This window comes from Hetaerina americana, unplaced genomic scaffold (genome assembly GCF_022747635.1).
Source record: "Hetaerina americana unplaced genomic scaffold, ioHetAmer1.1.p SCAF_2, whole genome shotgun sequence".
Classification (NCBI taxonomy): domain Eukaryota; kingdom Metazoa; phylum Arthropoda; class Insecta; order Odonata; family Calopterygidae; genus Hetaerina; species Hetaerina americana.
In genome coordinates this window covers 66,750,600-66,760,381 of record NW_027286763.1, presented here as the reverse complement: position 1 = coordinate 66,760,381, position 9,782 = coordinate 66,750,600, and positions in this window count along the sequence as shown.

Genomic DNA, 9,782 nt, shown 5'->3' with positions numbered 1-9,782 from the left:
CACGCCTACTATATTTTGTTAGATTTCGAGTAGTGTTCACCACACCATGAACTGGTGATGGTCATTTCCAAAAAAATTACGAAAGAATTTTTTTATGAATTACTTTGTTCTTATAGATTAATTATGCGCTTTATATTTAAATATGTCAATTTGCCTGAAATATAAAATAATGAACACATATAATGTGTATACGGACTTCAGTGTCAGAAAACTTTTTTACACATCATTCATTTATTTATTTGAAAAAAATACCTAAAATCAACGACAAAATTTAAGTATTGATTCTCAATTTTTTTTTTATATCTTCAGATTTGTGTTGCCTTACTGGCGCTTTGCGTCATGGGCAAGGAGGAGGAAAAATCTAAGGCTGCAGATTCCAAGGCTGTGAAATCTGACGTTGCAAAAAGGGGTTACGTCCATTCGGATCTACCTACTGTCCATCATGACCTCTTCCCTGCATTTCATGGAGTACCTTTGAAACCTAATGTTGTCCTTGGTCCTAAAATCCCAGAACATTCACATCTTCCCGTGGAAGGTGTGACTTTCGGGAAAGATTATGCCTTCGATCACTCCCATTCATTCGACTATGTCCATTCCCATCACTTTAAACCATACCACTCTGTGCCCGTACCTGAGGTTATTACACGGACAGTAACTGTCGATAAACCCGTTGCAGTGCCCCACGCGGTCCCGATTAAAGTTGATGTACCAGTGCAGGTACCTGTCACCATTCCAAAATTGTACCCAGTGAAGGTCGATAAGCCTTATCCTGTCGAATTTGTGAAACCAGTGCCCGTTCCAGTGCAAAGAGAAGTACCATATAAAGTGGTGAAGCCGGTACCGTATCCAGTGGAGAAGATAGTGCCTTACCCAGTTGAGAAGAGGGTATACTATCCAGTTCATATCCCGGTCGAAAAGCCTTACACTGTAGCTGTTCCAAAAGCATACCCTGAGTACCAAGAGAAGACGGTACGTTATGCCGTGGAACGGCCCGTCCACATACCCGTTCCTGTTAAGGTTAGGGTGGCCGTTCCTCATTCGGTCCCTGTTCCAGTGGTACGACCTTACCCGGTCCAAGTCCCCCATCCCGTACCCGTTCCGGTTGAGAGAGTAATTCCTTACCATGTCCACAAACCCGTTCCCGTCCCAATCGTAAGTAAAGTAGCAGTTCCCGTTCCACATCCTGTGCCCTACCACGTGGAAAAGGTTATCCCAGTTCCACTGAATAAGAAGGTTATCGTTCCTCAACCTTACCCAGTGGATACCGTCCCAGATTTTGACGTCCATCACGACGTTGTTTTCGACGGCCCTTGGGAGACAAAAGGTTGGACGGGATTTAAAACAACCGATGTTCACACCTTTGATGATCAACCTCTTACCCACTTTGATTCTGCTCTCCCATTTCAAACCTCTGGAATAGACGGATTGGACATGACAGCAATAGGTAGTAATCCGATTGGCGTTCCCATTAAAGTCCATAGATCTACGTCTGAAAATCAGAACGTAGAGGTCAAAGTCAGTGAACCGCAGCCTAAATCACAGAAGACTGATACAGTGGATAAAACAAAATCTTCATAGATTAAGTGAGAAATAAAGTGCAACATTAGGTAAATTTGACGTATCAATTATCCTTTTAGCCGAAATATTTGAGCTAAAAGCCTTTATTGCTGTATTACGATACACCGAGTGTTTCCATGGGTGATTTTCATTATAACACTGTATTAATAGCCAAATGAAAATATTTATACTGTAATAAAAATTCAAATATTCAATTCATTTTTTATTAACAAAAGAGTGTAATGATACCTACGTTGCTACACAGTATATTTTATTCATATTTTGTCTTACTTCGCCTATATTTTGAGCATAAATATTTATTCCTTCAAAAATTAAAACGAATATTGCCATTTCCACTGGTCGGGTCATTAAAAGACTAGCACATAAACAATTCGTATATTGTCAAAAGGCAATCAAAGGTAAGACAGCTGAGAAGCATGGGAACTTATGCTGCTATTGTGATTTTAGGTAAATTCATTTTAATGTAAAGTCAAACTGACAATATAAACAAGGGGTTAAAATTATTTTATTTATATAATTCAAATCCGCAAACCGCATTAAAATACATCTGATAATGATTTGGCTCATTAAAGTCGCACGTAGGTAGCAAATAATGGGTGAAGTCTCCCAACCGATTGTGTCAAAACCGCAATCTTGGAGGGTCTATCAAACAAACCAATTGCTAAACCTATGTCTACTCATGCGCTCCCATTGAGGAACCCGCTCAATCCAATTGGAATTGCAAGTAGAGGTCGTTTTATACTGCGTGCCAACATGAATATATCTGCACACAATTTATCATACTTCATCACACGATGCTCTTTCAACCACTCATCCACCAACCACAGTTATCAACCCGAAGGTGGGTTTGATAGGTGAGAGTAAAGCATCTCTAAATAATAAGCCTAACGGCGTGTGAAGTTCACTCGTCAGGGAAAGGGTGCTAATCCCTTTCCTTGTGACGCCTATGGCTGCCCAAGAAGATCTGGTTCCCTAAAAATCACACAGCTTGGTTGAAGCTTAGGGTGGCCAAAGGCGTTACCCGGAATTGAACTTAGACCCTCCAGCCAGTAACCCAGCGCTCTACCCGTTGGATAACCACAAGAACACGTTCTTTAATTCAAAGTATTTTTCAATCGGCCAAAGCCAACAGAATACAGCTCACACAGATTAATGCTTTTTCATAAATAAACCCATTGTTTCTCCACGAGAGTCACATGGAAAATAATTATTAACAGATATGTCTAACAGTTTATAATAAAGCAGTAGATTGGCAATTGTCAATCAGCTACCATAAACATGTAGATCATTTTCCATAGCCCCTGCACCAAATATATCATATAATTTGAATTGAACCCTTAAGAATCCTCAATCTTCATTCTTCAAATACGCCTTCATTACCGTAACTCTCTGACGCGTTGCTTTAAGTCATCATAGCTTTGATAGCTTCATTCTCTTTGGCAAAAATATTTGCAATTATTTCCAAATTATGAGCATTCTTAAAAAAGGAAATTTTAGAGATGAAATTACATTTTTGCGCCGTAATAGGGTATGTATGCTTTTTGTAGTTTTTCCTGACTGAGAGATACACTGAATTTGTTGTAAATACGATGTATCATAGCCATGGTTCCAAATGAGAAGGCTATAAATTGCTATGCATACATTTCGAACTGAATGAAAATAAGGTTTGCAGGTATCACCTAATAAAATGTGAGGAAGATATCTTTTACATTTTTCTATGAATTCTTGTGTTCCCGATGAGAATATCTTCGTCTTTGAATGTTTGGAGCGAGAGTGTTATTAGTCCATTTGTGTTTCTCTCGATCCAATTGTTAGTTTCTTTCAGGTATCCGTTAAAAGCTGCGATGCAATCAGCGATGTTATCGATCGGGGAGTAAATCTAAATTTGATGATCGTATATATATATTATATATATATATATATATATATATATATATATATATATATATATATATATATATATAATATATATATACGACTGTGTATGTATACATATATATTTGATGACCATATGTCATGTATTTATTGTGATTAACTGAGCTAAGGATAACACTTTTATCAATAAATAACAGTAGAGGCCCAGAAACAGACCTCTGGGGAACCCATCTGGAAAGAGTTCAAGCAACTTTAGTGGTTAAGCGAATAGGCGGATAAGAAGTTAAGCTTACAAAATATACAAATAAAGGAAAAGAAACTGAATATATTTCTGAGTCCTGCGATGAAAAAATATGGGGTTTAAAAATAATAATTGTAAAAAGAAAATATACGTGGACGATACTAGGTATATAAAAAGACAGCAAATGGACTAACTTGAGAGGCAGATAATTATGAATCAAAGATAGGGCCGAGAAATCCATACACTGGTATTAATCAACTGTGATCACAGTTAATCGCTAACAAAGCGTATTCTTAACTTCAAAACGCTTAATAAATAAATGAAAAACCACTGCAATATAAAAATATCGAAGAAAACTGGGTTACTCAAAGCATTTTCAAGGGCTACAGATAAATAAATTGAAAATCGCATCGTTCAAAGCAAAATGGAACTATAAAAAGTGTAGATTATGGAAACCACGAAAGTATCTGTCCGCGGGAAGAAGCTTATCTAAAAGAAACTACAATTCATAGAAAAATTACTGATCTCAATAAAAGAAAGACTACCCATAAACTGAGGAAAGATCCTACACAAGTTCAAAGAAAAAACAACCGAAGAGAAAAAAATGAAAAGAAGAATGAATGAAGAACCTGTTTGAAAACGTGCAGCACAATCGTGACCAATGGGAAATTTATGAAAATTTCATAGCGTGGCAAGTAACTTCAATGAATGCAGATCAAATATCATTGGCATCTATGATAATGACGGTGACATTGCAATTGAAGATGGAGTCGCAGCGTAAATAATGAAAGAGTAATAGAAGAGTCTATTGAACAGAAAATAAGTTTCAATAGAGAGGGATCAGGGGAAATCAATAGATAGGGATCAGGAGTTCTAGCTAATTTTAGTGACAAAACCTAACCAAAAGAGAATTACCATTGGACAGCAAGAAGAGTGTAATCGGTAGGAAGGTAAGAAGGAAAATTTAAACCAATGTGAAAACTTTCAAAAAAATAAGCCTATCGGTCCATGCATAGTACATTATAATTTAAATTACCTCTTGAGAATGAGAGGTAAGCAAAATAGTAATTAAGAGAGGGGATATTGATTTTGAAATGCAAAAGAACAAAAGGGGATATTTTTGCTCTCAGGCTTATGGAATTTAAATATGAGGAGCAGTCAAATGAAAACCGAACACCCGCTACAACAACAGTCCGCGCACCAACATGGACATGGCCCAACAACTGCGTGCGCTGTGGGTTGCCGCCATACAGTTCTCCTACCTATGCGATGGCAGTATCGATACGTAAAAAGCTAGCTTCTAGCTTATAGCGGCCTGTGTATCGTGGCGGGTATTCGGTTTTGATTAGACTGCCCATAGTATATGGAGAAAGAAAATACGAACGTAACTGCATGCAGATGTAGAAAAAGCCTTTCAAAGCGTAGATTAGGACATAATGATACGAATTTTCAAAGACAATGGGAAGGACTGCAACAGCAGAATACTGGAACGCGTTCTACGTATAGAACAAGCGGAAATGATTAGATGTGGTGAAAGGGGAAAGGAGATTAATTAATGCAAATAGCGAGGCAGAATGGCTCGCTTTAAACCCCCGTATTTGGCGTGTACGTCAGAAGACAATTGATGAGATCAAAGAAAATATAAGTTAAAGGTGGCAGGCAAATATACTGAGAAAAAAGAAGCATCCAATTATTTACGGGCCGTATATGTATATATCTAGTGAAAACCTAATAACGATGATAGAGGAGGGCAGTGTAATGTTCAAACTCAAGATAAATAGGAATAAAATCACTGTGGAGGTCTGCAGTCAAATTAAGGTAGCCAAATTTTAAATCAGACCGGAAAAGACATAATGGAACAAACGTCGAGTTTTGTAATTTAGGCAGGAAGATCAAAAGTGATTGAAGATGCAGATACAGATAAACACTGGCAAAGAAAAAATTCCACAAGAAAAAACTGATACGAATGCTAAAACACTATAACTAGTTTAACTCGATTTCACCTTAAGACTTCTGTTTAGGATAAGACCCCATAAAATTTATACCCAATTGCCTAAACTATGCCAATTACTATATTAGCTCAAGAGTTACGCTCTTTTAAAAGCCACACATGTGGACGAGATAGCATTGTAATTATTATAATGCTACATGGAGATAACATTCATGCGGATGAAGGGAAAAGCCAAAAGGAGCAGCAGAAAAATTAGAAAAAGAAAAAATATAATTGTGGTACAGAACACGTTTTTTCGAGCCAAAAAAAACAAATACAGCCATACAAAATTGAAATGGGAAACAGAGAGGCAAAAAAACAAACATTCAAAAGAAAGTTTTAACTAATATTCATATTTTATAAATGGAAATAACACCAAATTCTTAAGAAAAATAAATTAAAAATTCACAAGGTAAGATGGATGTCGATATTATAACGTCATAACCGTGGCACAGAAAAATTAAATCAATAATAAGGACATAGATGAATATGCAATTAAAAGGTTAATAAATTAGAGTAAAAAGTTTTTGATTGATATTTTTTAATTATGAGCAAATAGAACAAAGTCAAGTGGTTGGGTAAGTTGTCGATAAATTTCCTCAAGTTGCCAACAAACGAGAACATGCAAGTACCAAGATCTCTTCTACTGATCATCCGACAATTTATTTTCTAAAGAATGATTTCAATTGATTGGAATGGTCCTCCTCGGTTGAAAATAGCCGAAAGAAGCATCCAAAATAATTATTATCGACGCAAAGAAGCTTTTAGTCAGCACAATGCTTTAACAAACGGAGAAAACTGTTAAACTTTCCGGAGGCTGTAAATTTAGCGAACGCATGGGCGATTAGTTGAGTATTTTGGAGTTAATGAACTTCAAGTTAAGCTCGGTCGTTTGATCATTGAAAACCAGAAAGCATTAAAATAGATTTTCAATAGAAGTGCTTATTAAGTAACAAGGGAACGTCTAGTAGTGGAGTAAGTAAGTTTTTGTCCAGCTATACTTGATTTGACATAATTTTGATTTCATTTTGCATGTGGATAAATGCATCTTTACGTCAGAAATTGGTTAAAAAGATTAATAATTTACGTAGCGATACAAGGAAGCAGAGTTCCATCGACTTTGACTTTGGCGGTCACGGTGAGATCGACTTTCGATATCGAGAAAATGAGATTAAAAGCAATGAAAATGCAGTGCAATCGAATAATAATGAAAATAAATTTTAGATTAATAGTAACAGATGAAAAATAACTCCAAAGAGTGGGTGAAGAAAGCCTATGGAAGACAAAGAATCCGGCACATGCCGTCAATTTGCCAAAAACCGTGAATGAAGGAAGAATATACGGGAAGATTGAATAAATATGAGTTGCAGGTTTAAGCATAGGTCAATGGAAAAAAGTACGACGAAAGTAAAAGATTAGCAGTCAGCATTACGTTGCATCGGAGAGCTACTACGAGTACAAATAAATCCTCGGATTGACGGCCCATTGAGTGATGAGAGACTAGGTCATACTACTATGAAAATTTTCTAATGAGGTGATAATTAAAATATTTTCTGGGCGAAAAACTAGACGCTATACGCTCAATTCTAGGGAGATTCTTTAAGTAATTGAGAGATGCTAATATTCTTCACTCTAGCCAACAGTCAAGCCTAGTATCCATTCGATAACGGAGTGCTTTTCCATTTGCAGGATGTTTTCAATCATCTAAATCTGCAGGCCGAATATAAACATCTTTCGCTCTCAAAACGGCAGACTTGAAAATATCTAGGCAATGCTTTTTAATCGTGAGTTAAAACGCTCTGTAGCCTAAAATGCATGGTTAAATAACTATGACAAAGTCATGAATTTGTTATCAATGTATATCCCTAGTAATAAAACAACACAACCTACAAAAATAATAAATTACCATAAGAAGTATTCGTATGTGTTTTTAATTTATTCAATCACACATTAATAACCATTAATGGATCTCTAAAATTTTCATTTTGAAGAGAGCAGATGAGGGAATACACAACTTAGTGGCTTTTAAGAAAAAAGAAATTTACCAAGACTCTACATTAAAAACTCATTATAAATTTCTCTAACACTTCTGGCCGTTTCCTCTCTCCAAGCACAACTGCCAATGAGACGCACCCAGGGCTAATTAAATGGCATGAGGAAATTTTTATTTTGATGTTTTAAGATGTAATTACACCATTTAAATTGTAATTTAAATGGTTTAAATATGTCGTACTTCCCAGAGAAGTTAACATTACAGAGACTTCTCAACTCAAAATCACTTAAATTGCCACGTGAATATGGGTGGATTTAGCGCATACCAATGTGTATAAAATTTAAAGCTAAATTGATCAAGTAACTACATGATTTACTAATAGTCTTGTACATTTCATCATGGAAATTTATTTTCAATCATGATATTAACGAATACTTACCACTTTGAAAATTTGGTCAATGAAGCCATGGATATTCGTTCGAGAAGCACACGAATAAAATCACGAACATCGGAAGATGTTGGTATGAAGGAAATCTTTGAGACGAAAAGGGAGTTGTTAGGGGGAGTGAAAGAGTACAATGATGACTGTTATCTAACGTGAGTCATTTAGATCGTTACCTTATTGCTACAAAGCTTCCTAATGATAGTATCATGTGCTCTCCGATCATTTCCCCTATTGATGAAGACTATAACAATTAAGGCGTAAGAAAAAGGGGCCTACCAGAAGGAAAATCAATTAACTTAAACATTTTTAAGTTTCTTAATTGTCACTAATCCAAAGTAAAAGGACATTTAGGAAGAGAATACCCTGAAATGTATGTAACTTTGCTAAAAGAGGGTTTTTATTTCAATGAACGTTAACCTAATTTGAAGCTCAAAATAAAACCGAGCCAGGAGAAACATTTCTATCAATAATTTCTATTTTTGAACACTTCGTTTTAATAAATATAATAGGACATTGCTTACTGTATTTTTCACTCTACTACGAAATGATATCAGGCGAGTTTCGTTCAATTAGGACTGCTCAGGAACAAGCTAATGTAACATTTGGGTGTTATTATAAACAATCAATAACTTACAGTTATATTGCCATTGCTCAGGTATAATAGGATTTCAAGAGTTACAAAGAATAATAAACCAAGATATGTTATTTAATGCCTTTTATCACCTAGAAGACGCAGCAGAGAAATTAAATGATTTTCAGAAATATGTATAAATCAACATGCTCCTGGATCGTTCATATCTTTTTTGACCCTTACATGAGAATGTACGCAATTAAAAAACTTCTAAGGGTATACGAGGTACCGTATTTAGGTATCTATCTGGTCAATGCATGTTCATTTCTGAAGAGAATTGCGGATAAGAAAACGATTATAAAAATAATAACCGTAATCGGATCTCAAGGAACACCATTTAGCATGCCTTGAGGCAAAGCGACATTCCTTACGGCCTCAAACATTTCATTTTATGCTCCTTGAGAACGCGTTTTATTCTCAATTTAAATAATGCTACCTTTATATCTCGTTAGCCATACTCTAGTTCTTGGGCTCCGACAGTTCGAATGGATAGCCAGAGCCGCCGACTCATTCCGTACCATCGGAAGCTGTCGTGCTAACAGGGAGAGAACTAACGAGAGATGAGTCGACGTCTGAAAACCTAAGCACACAAAAATCATCCGTTTTTATACGCAGGCCGCGAGTTGTGTGGGCGGGGTAGGGACGGCGGGGGAAGGAGGGGCGCTGGGCGGCGTCGAGGAAGGCTGTTCCGTTTTCACCGATTGACCTTTAACCATAGACCAACCGCGAGGCGACGACGAATAAGACGAGATCCGACCAACCCGGTGGCGGCTGAGGGTGAAATGGAGAGAGAGAGCAGTGGGTGAGTCCATGGAAGCGATACAGGACACGTTTTTGGTGAAACAAGCAGGGGAGGTAGGAGGGGGAAAGAATGAAGTCTAAGGGATGAGGATGAGGAGAAAAGGGGAACTAATGACGCTTTGGAGGGTGGGAAGGATGGACGGGAGGGAAAGAGAGGGAGACGGGGGAGGAAATGAATTATACACATTACGAGTGGGGTGGGGAGGATGGAAAAAATTTTTTTTACAG